The 18,962-nt window shown below is 35.4% G+C and overlaps 1 pseudogene across 1 annotated transcript; it reads right to left on the bottom strand.

Moving 5' to 3' along the window:
- Nucleotides 1-7,369: 7,369 nt before the first annotated feature.
- Nucleotides 7,370-14,358, bottom strand: LOC100404068 (calcineurin B homologous protein 3 pseudogene; annotated as a pseudogene). Its single transcript, XR_013522347.1, has 2 exons — nt 9,601-14,358; nt 7,370-9,466 (listed from the first exon to the last, which is right to left on the bottom strand). The product of XR_013522347.1 is annotated as a calcineurin B homologous protein 3 pseudogene (transcript).
- Nucleotides 14,359-18,962: the final 4,604 nt, after the last annotated feature.

The raw sequence follows: 18,962 nt of genomic DNA, 5'->3' as shown, positions 1-18,962 counted from the left end.
AAGATCTTAGTTTTTGGTATTATACACCTGTGTTTGCATCTTACTGTAGTGTGACCTCTGGTAATTTTTAAAGTCTTTTTCTCATATATAAATAATATGTACCATAGAGTTGTTAGGCATATTAATGATGTAGCAAGGGAAAAACACCAAGCATAATATTTGAAGCACAGTTTACACCTATCAAATATCCGTTATTGAAATTCTTAAAATCAATGCATAGCCATAGCTCTCCAGTTAAAAATATTAACAGTATAATCATGGGAACCTTTCTGTCCTTAAAAATCTTGCATAATTTAATGGTATCATGTTTAAATGAATAGTTGCAGATTGGAACAGAAAAAAAAAATAACTGCCATTGCTTTCCTGTAAAGAAAACAAATTAACTCATAAGCCCCCATTTTCAAGATTTATTAGTTCAAGGTAAATCAACTACAGATGGTCTCTGACTTACCATAGTTCAACTTATGATTGTTTAATTATACAATGGTGAGAAAACAATATGCATTCAGTAGAAACCACTGTAAATTTTGAACTGTGATATATTCCTGAGCTAACAATATGTTGTATGATACAATCGATACTCCCTTCCAATGCTGGGCAGCCAGTGAGCCAAAGCTCCCAGATGGCCAAGAGAACACAATGGTGAACAACTAGTACTATAATGTGCTGTGTTGAAAAGTGTCTTTTTTTTTTTTTTTTTAAGATGGTGTCTCACTATGTTGCCCAGAGTGGTCTCAAACTTCTGGACTCAAGCACTCCTCTGTCCTTGGCCTTATAAAGAGCTGGGATTACAGGTGTGAGCTACCGCACCTGGCCAGAAAATGTCTTAAATCATAGATTGTAGAGCCCTACCACTAGAGTTTGTGATTCAGGAGGTCCCGAGTGGAGCCTGGGAACCTGAGTTTCTGAAAAATTTCCAGGTGATGCTGATGCTGCTTTTCAAGGGACCACTCACCCAGATAAATCATTATTTTCTTTCATGCTTGAAAGTCATCACTATACATTTTTCTTTCTTATTTTATAATATAAAACTTATCACTCAGTATTTCAAAATCGGCTCTTAGTATTTAAAGTCTAGCTTTGCTACGCTCCCTTTTAATATTTTTATAGTTTTATATCTTACATTTAAGCCTTTAATTAATCTCAAGTTAATGTTTTTATGTGGTGAGAGATAGGAGTTCCAGTTTTATTCTTTTGCATATGGCTTACTAGTTTTCCCAGCACTGTTTATTGAATAGGATGTCCTTTCCCCAGTGTATAGTTTTGTCAACTTTGCTAAAGAGCAGTTGGTTGCAGGTATGTGGCTTGATTTCTGACTTCTCTATTATGTTCTGTTGTATACCAGTATCATGCTCTTTTGTTTACTATAGCCTTGCAATATAATTTGAAGTCAAATAATGTGATGCCTCCAGCATTGTTCCTTTTGTTTAGGATTGTTTGGGCTATTCAGGCTCTTTTTGGTTCCATATGAATTTTAGCATTGTTTGTTTCTATTTCTGTGAAAAATGACATTGATAATTTGATAGGAGTTGCATTGAATTTGTAGATTACTTTGGGCAGTATGGCCCTTTTGATAATGTTGACTTTTCCAATTCATGAGCATGGGGTGTTTTTCCATCTGTTTGTGTCATCTTTTATTTCTTTAATCAGTGTTTTATAGCTCTCCTTGTAGAGATCTTTTATCCTCTTGGTTAAATGTATTCCTAGGGTTTTTCTTTTTTTTTTTTTTTTTGTAGCTATTGTAAATGGGATTGAGTTCTTGATTTGTTTCACAGCTTGATCATTATTGGTGTCTAGAAATGCCTTGGATTTTCATATGTTGGTTTTGTATGCTCAAACTTTGCTGAAGTCATTTATTAAGTGCAATATTCTTTTGGAGGAATCTTTAGGACTTTCTAGGTATAAGCTTATATCATCAATAAATAGAGATAATTTCAATTTTTCTTTTCCAGTTTAAATGCCTTCTATTTCTTTGTCTTGCCTGATTGCTCTTGCTAGGATTTCCAGTTTATTGAATGCTTTCTCTGCATCTATTGAGATAATCTTACAGCTTTTGTTTTTAATTCTGTTTATGTGGTGAATCACATTTATTGATCTGCATATGTTGAAGCATCCTTGCATTGCTGGAATAAAACTTAACTGTGCTGTATTATCTTTTTGATATACTGTTGGATTGAATTTGCTAGTTTTTTGTTGAGGATTTTTGCATCTGTGTTTATCACGATATTGGTCTGTAGTTTTCTTTGTCTGTTGTATCATTGCTTGGCTTTGGAATGAGAATAATGCTGGCTTCATAGAATGAGATAAGGAGAATTTCCTCCTCCTGGAATTTTTGGAACAGTTTCAGTAAGATAAATACGATTAGCCTAGGCAAAAAAAGTTATGACAAAGTTCTCAAAAGCAACACAACAAAAACAAAAATAGACAAATGAGACTTCATTAACTAAAAAGTTTCTGCACAGCAAAAGATATAATAACAGAATAAACAGAAAATCTACAGAATGGAAGAAAATATTTGAAAACTATGCATTTAACAAGATGGCACATATCCAGAACTATAAGGAACTCAAACAACTCAAGAAGAAAATTCAAAAGACTCCATTAAAAGGTGGGCAAAGGATAAGAACAGACATTTAAAAATAATACAAGCGGCAACAAACATGAAAAAATGCTCAGTATCGCTAATCATCAGAGAAATGTAAATTAAAACCACATTAAGATATGGTCTTACATCAGTCAGAAAGACTATTATTTAAAAATTAAAAACAACAGATGTTGGTTAGGATGTGGAGAAAAGGGAATGTTTATACATTATTGGTGGGTATATAAATTAGTTCAACCTCTATAGAAAACAGAATGGAGATATCTCAAAGAACTAAAAATAGAACTACTGAGTATCTACCCAAAGGAAAAGAAATCAATACAAAATATAAAAGTGACATCTGAGTCACTTATATTTTTATTGCAACACTATTCACAAAGCAAAGACATGGAATCAATCTAAGTAAGTGTCCATTAATGAATGATTAAAGAAAATGTGTGTGTATATACTGAATATGGTATATATATACACTGAATGTTATATATATGCATATTTATGTGCATATGCACATATATATGGACACACACTAGGGAAATACTACTCAGCAGTGAAAAGAATGAAATCTTATCTTTGCAACAACATAGATGGAACTAGAGGCCATTATCTTAAGTGAAATAACTCAGAAACAGAAAGTCAAATACAGTACATTTTCTTACAAGTGTGAGCTAAACAATGTGTACATATGAATATACAGAGTGGAATAGTAGACACTGGAGACTCCAAAGGGTGAGAGGTAGGGTAAATGATCAGAACTTGTCTGTTGGGTACAATTTACATTATTTGGGTAATGGTTACACTAGCAGCCCACATTCCACCACTATGCAATATATGTATGTCTTTTAGAAATTTAGGAAAACGTTTCATCTTTCACTGAAGTCTTGTTCTTAAAAAACTAAAGTGTTTTGTCTTTCAGAGAGTGGTTTACTCCTTTTTCCTTACTGTGCTTGCATTTGCTTCAAAGATGAATGAAGTAAAATACCAAGAGGAGGAACTATATTTTAGAAGTAATTTAAAATATAGACTTCTAATTTTTTTCCACTGGGACCAAGAAGATACTTGATTTAATTTTGATATTTTTGAATTTATTAAAACTTTATGGCCAAGCATATGGTCTATTTTGGAGAATGTTCCTTGCATAGCTAAGAAAAAATGTATATTTTGCCACTGTTGGATAGAATATTTTTGTAAATGGCTACTAGTTCTATTTTGTGTAGAGTCCCATTCAATTCCAGAGATTTTTGTTGATTTTTCTGACTCAGTCAAATGTACTTTTCCATTTGGAAGAAAAATAAATCTGCATATATTTGAAAAGTATCTACTGTTAAAGTATTTTCTATTTTAGCCTTCTAATGACTAAATATGATTTAGGCACATAAGAGTCTTTCAAACTCTGGAGGTATCATACTGTTTTGCAATTATGTTCTGTTAAATAACGCTTAGGCAGATTACAAGTACTTAGCTAAATTAATATGAGCAACCGTTTACAATCTGTTATATTTTGCTTATGGTAATTTTTAAGAGATTATGTTGGATGCACAAACAAGCTAGCTGAACCTGCTAAATGAGTGTATGCTCTTAATCCTTTTTCTCTTACTGCATTTAAATTACACCATAAGAATTGTTCTTTTTATAGCATGTCCTTAAGAGTCTAACTGAATACCTTTGCCATTAAGAAGAGTATTATATATAAATGCATACCTACAGACAGATACACATACATATACATATACTCATACATTTTTTTAAACTGTGATGAGACTAAACTAAATACAGCACATGTATACAAGAGTTTGCTAATATAATTTCTATCACTAAAGCAAACTATCACTAAAATTTCAATTTTCCTGGCTTCATGCAGACCAGACAATGTACTTCTTTTAAAGTTCTTAATCATGTTTTCTCAAGTAGTCTTAAATTTATCTGGGACTTAAGTATAAGATCTCTATTTTGATTACTGGAATTTGGGCATTAAATTGTAGTTGGTATTTTTTTGTTGTTTGCACAGATGGTTGTTTTGGAGACAGGGTCACTTCACTACATTGCTTAAATCCATGTGATGGTTCTCCTACAAGGGTGTGCATGGCATTTACACCTATATGGTATACAAACATAGTTATCATGCTTTAATATTTGGAACTGATGGTGATAGTGGAGGAAGAGACTTAAAAAAACAGTACCTGTTCTGAAACAGGCAGTTATTGGAAGCTGCTTTTTAGCAAGTGAGGTTTCTGCTTTCAGACATGCCTTTGTGTTTGAAGTGCTACCTCTTTTCTATTAGTCTCTATAATGTAGTCCTAAAGAGGCTGTTTTTCTCAAAATGGTATCGGCCCATCTCAGATTTCTAGCTGCCAGCTGCCTGCTGCTATTTCTATTTATTTCAAATAATTAGCAATTCTTTTTACATTTCTATGGGCTGAGTTTCTGTAGTCCAGTACTTCTTTTGGCTAAAAAATATACTGGCTTCATATCAGAGCATGTCTACTAACCATGGCTGTAAAAGCAATGGATGCATTCTGGTACAGCATCTTGATAATTTCAAGTGCATTTTGCTAATTGAAGACAACATTAACACAGTGCTTGCCAATAAATCATGTCCGAATACTGAACAATGGAAATGATAGTGTTTAAAGGCTCTCTAGGCTCTGAGCATACATTATTATTCTTAAATTCTTTTAAATTTCATTTCTTCTCATGAGTGCCATTCATACTGGACACCTAATATTTTACCTACCCAGCAAACATTTACCTTTTTTATGGTAAAAGAACCTTGACTTTTCCGGGAAGAGATAATTCTTTCCTCAATCTTAGTCCATGTGATTAGAAAGAGTTTGGCTCAGCCTTGAGCTTTAGGAAGAGATGTGACCCCAATGTGGCCATTCAGGACACTTTAAGCTTCTCAATGACTCATTACCTCAGTTGGACCAGTGAGATCCTTACATATGAGTTTGTTAAAACTCAATGAAAAGAATAGTGTTTTGTTTGTTTGTTGTATGTTTCCAAAAATAAATTTTTAACTGATCCAATATCATCATCTTGCTGTCACTGGTTTGTCACCTGGCACTATTTGTGTTTGAGAATAAATGGCTAAAAATAAAGTCACCAAAGATAAAAGCAAATCAGTAGTGAAGACTTAGCTTGTGAGCTATTCTTGACTATCTCATTCGAACATGTATATCATGTCATATCTAAAAGTGTTCCTACGCTTGAATTTTTCTGTTATGCCAGCCAAATACTCCTTATCTTTATTTTTATTTGGAACAGTTTGCATTGGGTTACTGCTCCCCACAGCTAAATTATATTATATACCATCCTTAAATACAGCATCCTAAGCTCTTAACACTGGTATTGATAATTACAAAAAAACAATCATAATCGAACCATAAACTCTAGGACAGAGTGAATCATTTATTATGTGATAAATTAGTAAACACTGTTTTACTGATATTAACATCTGTCATTTTACTTCCATGGCTATAAAGAAACCGTTTGATGTAATATGTACTCGAATACAAAAGTCTTTGGGTCTTCCTTATCCTTTTTTTTCTTCGTTTTTGGTTTCCTCCCGGGTTTACCCTTAGGTATAATGTGGCTACTTTGGTTTTATAATACTTAGTGATTTTTCTCTTTTATGAAGCCAATCCATAAATAGGGTGCTGGCGTATCAATATAACACAGTAAAATGGAGACTGGCGATGAGCTATGGAGGTAACAGAATACAGTGACAGCTCTGAGCCCTATAGTTCAGGAGAGAGTTGCTGCCAAGTGTAGGATTTGCCCAGCAAGACCTTGGTTTTCAGGATGATTGTCATTTCATTGTATTATACTGGGCCTTTACACAATCCATAATTTATTGCATGTCTTCTGAAATGTGTGCTTCCAGGACAGAGTCAGCAATGTAGGGACTTTCCTAAATAACTTTATCAAGGTCTCCAACGTATGCCTGTAAATACCAGGGATAGAAGGGTTTTCTATACTTTCCAAACGCCAGACATAAGGCTTCTGTTTAATACCTGATCAGTGTAAAATGCAAGGGCTGGAATGTCACTTTTACCTCCACGCCTTTAGCTTCACAAATATACCCAGGGACTCATACTTTTGCTGACTATAATATTTTGCTGATAGGTAGGGACAGTTTTTAAGACCTTGAACTGCTCTGAATTGTAATAGACATATATGTTAACCCTGATTCTCCTGCTTATTATCTAGGAGCCCTTGGGATGTGGTCAGTTTCCTCCCTTGTAATAAGGGAAAAATTTAATGAACTATTTTATAGAATGCTGGCTATTGTATAATATAATCATTATTTTTCCTCAAAATTTGATTTAAGTATTAGCGTATTACAGTCAAATATTAAAATAATAATCTAGGGCTGGGTGTGGTGGCTCACTCCTGTAATTCCAGAACTTTGGGAGGCTGAAGCAGGTGAATCACAAGGTCAAGAATTCGAGAGCAGCCTGGCTAACATGGTAAAACCCCGTCTCTACTAAAGATACAAAAAATTAGCCAGGGGTGGTGGCACACAACTGTAATCCCAGCTACTCGGGAGGCTGAGGCAGGAGACCTTGAACCCGGGAGGTGGAGGTTGCAGTGAGCCGAGATTGCACCATCGCACTACAGCCTTGGCAAGAGGGCAAGACTCTATCCCAATAAATAAATAGATAAATAAATAAATAACAATCTAAAATAAGTTCAATTCTCAAGCAAAGATTTGTTTTACTAATAATTTCTAAGATGTGTTATTTATTCAAAAATATTCTCTGACCCATATATGTTATAGCATGAAATTATTTGGCTAAAGTTACTCCTTGATTTATATGTTCTACCTGGCCTCTTCCATTCTCTTACCTATGTGACTATATTGTAAGCATATATATTGGCCATGAGTTTGTACTTGTATTTGGTGCCCAGAGAGGTCATATACATGAAATTGTCCCCATGAAGGAAGAGTAGCAAAGACCCTTGAGACAAATGAATCACCCAGAGCAAAGGAAAGATGCTCTTCTCTGGAATTCAACATAGTCATGGAGTCAGAGCACACAAGAAATGATCTATCAATACAGCCTCAAGGTCACAATTTCCAATTCAGAGAATCACCCAAGAGAGGGTTTCAGAATTAGTAAGTGCTTTTGGGACTGAAGAAGAAAGCAGTGCAGGAAGAAACACCATTTATAAAAATGAAGAAGCTACAGTGAATACTAAATTTTTTTCTCCTTTCTCTGCAAATGACAAAACAAGTAAGCACTCACTTATCTAACTGACATCACATGAAATGAGAAGTGATAGTAATTATGACTTATTAAAAGTATTGTAAATCATTACCTTGCTAACAATGATAAACACCAGTTATCCCGGACAGAAGAGATACTTGACCAAACAAACAAACAAAACAAAAAATACTTTAAAAGGACATAAAAGTGAGAAATCAAGACAATAATTTTTTTTTTTTTTTAGAGAAGGAGTAGAGAGAAAAATAAATGACACCCTGGAGTTAAGAAGTGAATGTGTCCCCCAAATTCATATGCTGAAGCCCTAACCCCCAGTTTGATGGATCAAGGAGGTAGGGCCTTTGGGAGGTAATTAGGTTTAGATGAAATCGTAAAAGCAGATAACAGTGATAAGATTAGTGTCCTTATAAGACGAGAGTACTGTGAGAAATCCATGTCTGTGGTTTAAGACATCCAGTGTATGCGATTTTGCTGTGGCAGCCCACACTGACTAATTAACTGGGTGAGATTTTGTTTTTTATTAGAGTTAAAAAGAGCAAAGTCCCACATACCATACCCTACGAGACACAAGGTGAGCAGACGAACCTTTGTCATGTACCAGAGCTGTAGGGAGAGGCTGTCCGCCCGGCCTGGGCTACTCCAACTGGGCGGGGAGGCGGCCCCATCGCAAAGTGCAGTTTCTCTGTGGAGGTGGCGGCCAGTCAGTGGCAGAGGGCCATGGTTTCCATGTTAAGGAAGCAGATGTGCATCTTGGACTCAATGTCGATCCCCTGCAAGATCTTCAGGAAGTCCTCGAAGGTGATCCCTTCGTACACCTGATCAGGCTCCATTTGCCCCAAGCACACGCTGGCCGCCTCCATCATGGCCCCCTCGGCGATGGAGCCAGCGGACTCCTCCATGTGCTGGTTTTCCAACAGCAGCTCCTCGAACACATTTCGGTATTCTTCCAGGGTGATGCGGCCGTCGCTGTCGGCGTCATACATGTGGAACAGAAATCTCAGCTTCTCCTTCCGGGACTGCGCCACCTGCTCCTCGCCCGTGTTGGTGTCGATGGGCCGGAAGTAGGACATGATAGTCAGGAAGTCCTCGAAATTGATCTCATCAGCCAGGCCGCTGGGTCCCTTGCGCAGGTTCCTGTGGTCGAAGAAGGCACGAACAATTTTGGAACGGATGGGGTTGAGCTCCAGGTCCGGGACATTGTTGAAGTTCTCCTTGCGAATGGTAGGCTGGTCTCCACTCAGCTGCTTAAATCTCCGATGGAGCCGCTCGATCTGATCCGATGAGAAGCCGGTCTTGCTCTCGAGCTCCCGCACCTCCTTTGACACAGAGCGGGAGTGGGCAACGCCCATGGTGCCCGCAGCGAAGGTGCGAGGTGGCAGATGCGCATCCCTTGCAGGCTCCACAATGGCCCTGACTGCGCGGCCAGACTGGCCTCGGGGCTGGCCTCGGGTCCGGCCTCGGGTCCGGCCTCGGGTCAGAACGCTGATGAGGTGGAGTTCCTGATCGAGGGAGATGGTTACCATCATCCCCTGCTTCAGTCTGGACAAGATTTACCTCATGGTTGGTGGGGCGAGGGAACTGGAGCCTTTTAACCCAGGTTTGGTTTACCAATGGAAGTGCCCTGTAGCTGGCAATTAACCTGAAACAAAGACAGAAATGTCAGCTGCTCCCTCCGGAGTGGACGGATATAGAAAAGCTGGAGAAGATGAGGGATCATGAACGAAAGGAACATTTACCTACCCCAATGCCCAGCCCTTACTACATGGATCTTACCAAGCTGCTGTTAATCATACTTCAGACAACATCCCGAACACAGGAGAAATCCCGATCCTGGTCAAGGATATGTGGGACACTTATATAGCCAGCCTTCGAGTGTCTGCTGACAGCTTTGTGAGACAGCACTAAGCACATGCCAAGCTGGATAACTTGACCTTGATGGAGATCAACAGCAGTGGGACTTTCCTCACGCAAGCACTCAACCACTGTAGAAACTGCGCACAAACCTCCAGCTTTCGGAGAGTACCCAGTCTCAGGACTTCTAGAGAAAGGTCTAGTGCGGGAGGCTCTCTGGGGGATGTGAGTGCGCAGGACCTGAGGTACTCGTGGTTCTGGAGCTCTAGAAACTTTTGAATGCATGAAAAACGTCTGATGGTGCAAGGAATGGATTCATGACATTGTTAGAGAAGCGATAAGTTTGTGATTCATCCGTAAAATTTGGCTCCCTGGGACAGTCTTCAATTCTACATCTGTTTCTAGAAACCAGCTTTTTTTTTTTTTTTTCCTTTTGAGAAAAAAGCTTTAGGCAAATAAGTTATTCTCCCTAGCAGAGCCACTTGGGTCTCCTGCGTGGAAACCGTCACACTTGGGTGACTGTTAGGTGTAGATATAGCAGTAGCGGCCATGTAGCCCAGGGCTTTTTTTTCCTCCTTCTTGATCCTGATTTCTTGGGCTAAATTTAGGCTCCCCCACAGAGGTGGCTCACAGAGAAGGATGGTAGATGGTGCAGCTAACGATACTGACCACAACGAGCCGTTATCCACAATAAAAATGGACTAAACTCAAAAAAAAAAAAAAAAAAAGGTTAAAGGTTAATATTTTAGTGTTCAGAAGTTTTATAAAACATTTATAAATTTTATTAAAACATATGTAAGTACACTCACTAGGACAAATGTCTGTATTTTATCTGGAACATTACCGTATTTGTTTATAAATAAATAATATTAAAACTAATATTAATAAGGTTGATAGTAGTAGTTTACCTTTATATATTACTTCCAGTTTTGTCATTAACTCTTACTATCATGATTTTAGTAAGTCCTAGAGAGAATCAGAGACTTGTCAAGACTACAAAGCAAGTAGAATAGAATTGGCACAAAAATTTATATTTTTTCTAAATGCTCAATCAAGGTTTCTCCTGTTATAGCATACCCTCTCAAATAGGTTCTTCAAAATTTTATGAACATTTGACACAGACGTAGACCTTATTTTTACACATAGTACCATTGCTTTTTAAAATTTGGGATATTTTCCGTTGAAATCAAGTAACAATTATATTGGTTAATGCATGTCTCCCTGGGGACAAACTGAAGCTCTGTTCTAATAATTTCTTGTTGTTCTTAGCAATATAAAAAAATTATAAAATTGGAAGTGGCCTGGCCTAAATTGTTGTCAGAGTGTGTGATATATTGAGGGGATTAGAATTGTTTTTTTTTTTTAGTCAAAACAACCAACTGTGGGTCTTTGGTTTGATTAGTTTCACTACACCTTGAGTGCAAAGAAAGAGTATGTAATGATGCTTTGAAGTTAAAAGACTTAAACACACAAGAGTGGGACCTGGTAGAAAACTGAGGCAAACAGAGTTGAGATTAATATCCAAGATTGGGGATATGTCAATGAATTCAATATTTTAAATATAAAACAATTCAAGCTGCTATCTCTATGGTAGTTAAAATTGCCAGCTTTTATTACAATTCCTACTTTGTTCTGAAATTGGCTAACTTTATAAAATCTCCATTAAGCTTATGGACAAAATGTTATTGTTTAGCTAAGTGGTATTATAATTTTTCTCTTTTTCTTTTCCAGTTGTTCAAGTTAGGAAATTTAGAACACAATTATCTTTCATTGTTATAACACTGGACTTAAAACACAGTGTATCAACGAATACACTAAAATAATATTCTCCATAATTACTTCGTATATATCTTAGCTTTTTATTAGTTTATATTTTCCTACTGTATATTATATTATTCTTCAAATGCATGATCTTACTATTCCTTTCATTAAAACTCATCTCTTTCTAATCTGAATAATTTCTCCAGCTGTCCAGATCCATCTGTATTTTTGATCAAACTGATTTATTATCTCTCAGTTCTAACATTTTATTATTATACATTTGGATGTGCATTCATTCACATTTTTCACTGACTGCTTAATTATTGTGTGGAATAATATCAAAGCACATTCTGATCTCCAGGGACCTTCCTTGATACTTCTATCTTCCAGTGAAGCATAAAATAATTGCAGTTTTCTGTTTGCTGGGCTAATTTGTATATTCTTATTGCACCATTATTTATATGTAATAAAACATTAATGAAACTATCAATTACATTGTGTTTTTCAAAACTCAACTTTTAGAAAAAAGCAGAAAATTATAATAACTAGCAAGTACTGGGTTTTTAAAAATTGACACATAGTAATTGTACAGGCATATCGGCATATCTCCTTTTATTGTGCTGTGCTTTACTACTCTTTGCAATACCCTGTTTTTTACAAATGGAAAATTTGTGGCATCCTTGACTTAAGCAAGTTTTTCAGCGCCGTTTTTCAATAGCATGTACTCACTTCACGTCTCTGTATCATGTTATGGTAATTCTCACAATATTCCAAACTTTTTCATTGTTATTATACCTGTTATAGTGATCTGTGATCAGGTACCTTTGATGCTACTATTTTAATATTTGAGGGCACTATAAACCAAGCCCATTTAAGACAGTAAACTTAATAGATAAATGTTTCCGTGTGTTCTGACTGCTCCACTACCTGTCTCTCTCATTCTCTTCAGGCCTCCCTATTCCCTGAGGCTCAAAAATATTGAAAGTAGGCCAATTAATAACACTACAAGGACCTTTTAAGTGTTCAAGTGAAAGGAAGAGTCACATGTCTCTCACTTTAAATCAAAAGCAATAAATGATTCTTAGTGAAGAAGGCATGTTGAAAGCCAAGGCAGGTGGAAAGCTAGGCCCCTTGCTTGAAACAGCCAAGTTGTGAATACAAAGAAAAGGTCATTGAAGAAAATTAAAAGCGCCACTTCAGTTAACACAAAAAAGAACACAGAAACTAAAAGAGCCTTATTGCTGATATGGAAAAAGTCTTAGTAATCTGGATAGATCGAACCAGTCACAACATTCCATAAAGTCAAAGTCTAAACCAGAGAAAGGGCCTCTTTTATTTCATAAAGGCTGAGTGAGGTGAGAAAACTACAGAAAAATATGTGAAGCTAGCAGAGATTGGTTCATGAAGTTTAAGGAAAGATGCCATCTCTATTACACAAAAGTGAAAAATGAAGCATCAAGTGTTGATGGAGAAGCTCCAGCAAGTTGTCCAGGTGCAGTTAAGGTAATTTATGAAGGTGGCCGCACTAAACAAGATATTTCTGATACAGACAAAACAGATTTATATCAGAATAAGATGCCATCTGGGACTTTCATAGATATAGAGAAGGAAAAGTTAATGTATGTCTTGATTTATGTAGCAAACTTTCATAGCTAATATTGACAAACTTTTAAATGTTAAGACTTAGATACAGCAATATCTTCAGGCATTCTATTTGGAAAATATACTACAGACCCTACAGGAAATGAAGATAATTGGTCCTGCTAATTTCATGTGTAGAATGAGACCGCAGGCAGTTTTTCATCCTCTATCTCCAGGCAACACTTACATATCCAGAGAGAATAATCGGTAGAATTTGTTAGGCAAACGAAAAATATGGACACATAAGTCTCTCTCTTTTTATGATCAGAAAAAATCAGCTAACTCGTTTAACTTAAATGTTAATTTCTGGTTCATATAATGCAGGTTTTGAATAAAAAATTTTCTAAATATTTTTGCTAATATGTAAAACACCAACACATAATTCCTTCTACCTTATATTTAAGAAAGTTTCTATTTAAATCAACTCTATGGCAGTGCAGCTATTTATATTCTAAAGATTTTTTTTCTAATTCAGAAACAGATAATGTAGCAGTCTTTGCCTTTCTCATGGCCAAACTCAGCCTATCTTGGGGTCTGTCTTTGAAAAGGAACACTACATTTTCTTCCTCTATTATAGTGGCTGCTGCTTCCTACATACAATTGTATTTTCTATGAAAATATTAAGACAGTGCCCCAAATTCATAGTCTCTGATCTTAGTCCTTTATCCTAATTCCCCTATTCCTACACAGCTTTAAATTTTAGCTATGATCAAGAAACTTGATTATATTTTTAAGGGACTTAATTAATTGGGCCTTGTTTGGAATGAGGACATAATCAATCCAGGTAGGTAAAACCCAAAATAAAATATCGCGTGATTTGCATTTCATAAGTATAAACACGGGGTAGTTCAGGGATGTTAAAGAAAGCATTTATTAAATGAAGAAAATAGCATGAATAATAAACAAGAAGGAAAACTCATATGTTGGTTAACATAAGGAATTACAACTTAGAATAGGAAGATAAGTTAATAGGATATCAAAAGTTTCAATTATAACATATAAGTTCTTCTGTGATTGTCTTGATTAAATTACATAACCACAGCAATCTCTTGTTACATCATTTTAAAGATGATAGTTATAAATGCTAAATTGTTCCTGAGATTTAACCTAAAAAGCAGATCTAAAACTGTCAAATTGGCTTGTGCATAATGATAGGTGATCATAAAATGTTAGTTGTGTAATTCCTTTTATAACTATGGGGTGTATAAGTTACAGTGTAATATGGAGGAGCATTATGAGACAACAGAGTGACAGGGATTTCAAAAAAAAAAAAAACAAGGAACACATGGTTAAGCTTATCATCTCCAGAGAGGAAATCTGTAGTATGATAATTCACTGGATAGGTGAACCTCATATTAGTGTAATAGAAACATGGTAACAGATATCCAATAAAACCATTTAGCCAGGTATGGTATAACACTAGCCAATCTTATATTGCTATTGGGTTACCCAAATTTTGTTTAAGAAGGAGCTTTATGTATGTATTATATGTACATATTCATATTTTAAGTTCTTTAAAATATTGATGCCTCTTCACATTGTCATAGGTCAAGCAGTAGAAGTGATTGCCTGCGCTTCAGGTACCTTAGCTATCATTTCTTATGCATAGTTAGACAATGTAGGGAAAGCAAAATTTTATCTCTATCTTAGAGTTTTGGCTGGGCCTGAAAATTAAATTAATATAAGACAAATTAACAGGAGAAGAGCATACACATGTATTTCACATAAGTGTTAAATGACATGAGAGCTTTCATGAAAAAGTGAAGACCTAAAGAAGTGGTAAAAGCTACATATTTTTATACTGGATTGAACAAAGATAGGCAATTACATAAAAGCAGCTAAATCTTGTGCAGAAGCTAAGGGAAGATAAGAATTATTTTAATAAAATCCATTTGTATAGTGCAAGGGGAGGATCACAGTGCTCTTCTTGCAGCTGTAATATTTATAAATGCCTTTATCTCAAAATAATCTTTATGCCACAATGGCATATTTTGGGGTGGCATATTCTGCCACCCTTCAACAACCATAACTCCTTGCTTTAATTCAACAGGGCATTTAAGAACCATTTGAGAAAAAAATATGGTTTATCATTGTTGCCAAAAGTTATTCTGTAAAATCTTCTGAAAAGTCCAAGAGAACAACAAAATTAAGTCTGCAGAATGGAAGTAATTGACATGGAAAAATAACTTGGAGACAAAACTAAAGTATTCCTGAAAGGAATTCTGTATCATTTTATTAGTAATACTATTGATATCACAAGGGATGTTATTCTGAGGTAAAATACAGAGATTGACAATTCTGTGGTTCCAAAGAGCCAGACTACATGGAAAATGTTTTAGGCATATTTTAACCAAATTATTTCTTTAGTATATCCTTTTTAATGTATACACAAGAGGGATAAATTTTTAAATGCAAGTCTATGTTGAGTCTAAAAATTTTTTCCATTAGTATAAAGAAAATACTGAGATATATTTTAATTTACGCTGTTTTCTTAATGATAAAATAATAGTGTGTCATGCAATTGATCTTGTCTTGGGTTTAATGAAATGTAGTTGCTCAGAAGCTATGAAATAGTGATCTAGCATGTGTCCTAAGATAAGCATTTTATAGACATTTTAGGTTTTTTCCTTTTCTCACAAGTTTGGATATAACAGCCAATAGACCCCCACTTGCAGATGCCACACAAAGTTACAAATTTTACACTTTGGGACATGAGAGCATGGAAGAATGAACAGAGCACACATTTAAGAAAAGTTAAGAGAAATGAGGAGGAGTTCAGTTCTCAAATAAAGAATAATTGTGAGATTATAGTAGATCCATTTGATATTGATTTTTGATGCTTTATGGCCATTTTCCCTAAGTATTCTCTTTGGAAAGCATGGCTGGATTAGCCACATTATATTTGTGCAAATAAAATGGCCCAGATAATATTTTTTGCAGTCTGGGAAAATGCAAAGTCTAGCTAAGAGGCAAAGACTTTTTAATTCTAAAAAATGTATGTGCCATTCTCACTTTTCAGAACTTTTAAAGTAATCTATTTTAAAAGCCTCCTAGGCAGAGAGAAAGTAGAAAAGAGAAGAAAATGATTTGCATTGAGCCAAGCATATAGATTAAATGAAAACACAGAACTACTTAAGTCCAAATTTGCTCAATTGTGGCCTGCATTTTGCACCTGCACTGTGTGGGCATAATTTAAATGAAATAACATCTGGCATATTGTAAGTGTAGTCATCCACAATTGCAGAAGCATTTAAGTTGTGACTGCATTTATGAGAAAAAAATTAGAGAAAACACAATTAAGAAGATGTGAGTCTAAGATAGGTTTAAACTCACAATTTCCACGTAACTCATTCTTCAGACTCCAGAGGCCAAAGCCCCAAGCTGAAGAGAATCTCACAGAGATATAGAAGTTCTGAAGCAAGTAGTTCAGTCATGGAGTGGTGGAAAGACAGTGAGCTTTGGCGGTGATTAGCTTGGGTTACATAGCTCAGCCTCACCACTTCTTAGGGGTAGGGAGTTGAACCAATTAAACTTTTTGCATCATGTGTCTTTCAGTTATAAAATGAGAATAATAAAAACCACATGAGTTTACAGTGAGAATTACAGTAGAATGTCATAAAATAGGAGGCACTATAAATGGCAGCATCCTTTCTCAACCCTCTTTGTTTTTTCTTATATTTCTCTTCTTATATTTTATATAATAATGATATTTTTATGTATTTAACTTGACGCTATGTGTGTCAATTTGACTTACAGATTCACCTACCTCATACCCCAGGGATTGGAGAATCATTTATTCATTCCAAACCATGTATAGAGAACCTCTTATGTGCAAATTAATAGGCTAGGTCCTGGAATTAAAATTGTGAGCATGAAGAGACATGCTCCCTTGGTTCATATAATCTACTGGGTGAGACAGACATTAATCAACTGTACATAAAAAGTAAAGTGACATTACAAATGTGATATGCACCATGGATGAGGGATATACCTTGTAATATAAAAGGGTGCAGAAGTCAAAGAAGTCACAAAAGTACTTAGTGAACTAAAGGAGAAAGACAAAGTATCTAGGCATAAGTGGGAGGAAAAAACGTGAAGACAAAAAACAAACAAACAAACAAACAAAAAAATGCCTGAAAAACATAACACAAAAAGATCCCTGAGGCCTTTTTTGACAGAAAAGACCAAGGTATATGAAATCAAAAGAAAATGTCTGGTATTAAAGTAAAGATGAAACAGACAACTGAAAAATTTAGAGAAGTCTGTATCAGGTAATATGGAATGAATAGTAGGGTTATCTATAAAGGGTTGAAGCCATGAGCTACGTTCAAAATATGTTTGAAATTTTATAACAATGGAAGTGTTCCTTAAAATGCAAATTGTGTCCATAATGGACATGTTGATTGGCAGTCAGATAAATTTAATTTTCAATGACATTTCTTTGAAATGCGAAGTCTAACTTTGGGAGAGATATAATGTACAACGCGTAAGTGGGAACAGTATAGTTTAGCATGACAGATGTTCACACATACATTCTTCTTTCTCTTGATCACTTCTATTTTTTCTCTGTATTTAGTTCATTTAATGTTAGAAAGTGGAGTTTCGATTCAATTTTAATCTGGATTAGACTACCATTTCTGAGATACACTGCACAAATACAGCAGTACAGCTGATTAGAGAGAGAGATAGATTTAGATGGCAGGATGGACAATGCAATGACATTGATGTAAGATAAATGCAGTTGTAGAACAGTCCAAAACTTGTCAGAATATGGATTTGTTTTTTGAGGTTGCAAATCCTAAGGGAATTATAAAAATGTGATTGTACCTTAAGTCTCTGGCTAGACACTATAAATTAGACAAATAATATAGAGCATATTTTAATTCTTTACCATTCTCAACTTATTCTTCTTATGTAATAGTGAAGTAAGTCATATAGCTACATTTTAATAGGAATAAATTTTCTAAGACACTGTCACTAATACAAACACCATCTAATAGGAAACTCAACTATTTAACACTACTTAATATTTTTGTAAAGTCACTGGATTTTTACAAAAAGCTTCAGACAAATATTATTACTCTTCAGATAAATGTTATTACTCTGATGCTGCAAATGATGAAACTGAGATCCTGAATATTTAACTTGGATAAACAAAGACACAAAGCCATAGGGCTAGTAGTAACTTTTTGAAAAGTATTTGTTGAATTAATAAACCCATGTACTATCCAAAGATAAAACCTAGTTCTCCAGAACTTACAGTATCTCACCATATAACAAATAGAACCATCTGATAGTGTAAGACATAGAATCCAGAGCTACATTTTCTTTCATTTGGTCATTAGTTTATGTATTCATCCACTCACTCATCTATTCATTCTACGTTATTTCTCATAAATTTGTTGATAGCATATTATCTCTGAGAAATTTTGTTAGGTATAAATACCCAGAACAATCATGTCCTCAGTCTTCACAGAGTGGGTACTTTATCAGAGAATATGAACAATTACACAAGTAATTTCCATGCAGTTATCATAGGAAAAGTAAAGAATGCAAGGGGATCAGAAAGTAGGAAATAATGATCTGTGGGTGGGAGAGGGAGACAGTGAGAAAACCTCAGAAGTGAGTTGAAGCCATGTCCTTACCTAAGAATGGGAATTAGCTAAGTGAAAGCAGACAGAATTAGGAAAAAGTAGGAGAACACTGCATGCAAAAGAATTGCAAGTAGAGAGGAAGCTTATAGCCTAGAAAAATAGTTCAATATGGATGAAAGATAGAGTACAAGATGGAGTGTGAAAAGACATGAGAACAGAAAGGGCAGTAAGGGCCAGAAGATGGAGAGATTGTATATAGACAAAACTATAGAAAAAAACAGAAAAGCC

The sequence above is a fragment of the Callithrix jacchus genome, chromosome 9 (assembly GCF_049354715.1).
Source record: "Callithrix jacchus isolate 240 chromosome 9, calJac240_pri, whole genome shotgun sequence".
NCBI lineage: Eukaryota > Metazoa > Chordata > Mammalia > Primates > Cebidae > Callithrix > Callithrix jacchus.
Note: the sequence above shows the minus strand (reverse complement) of the source record. Positions and strands in the feature narration are given on the sequence as shown.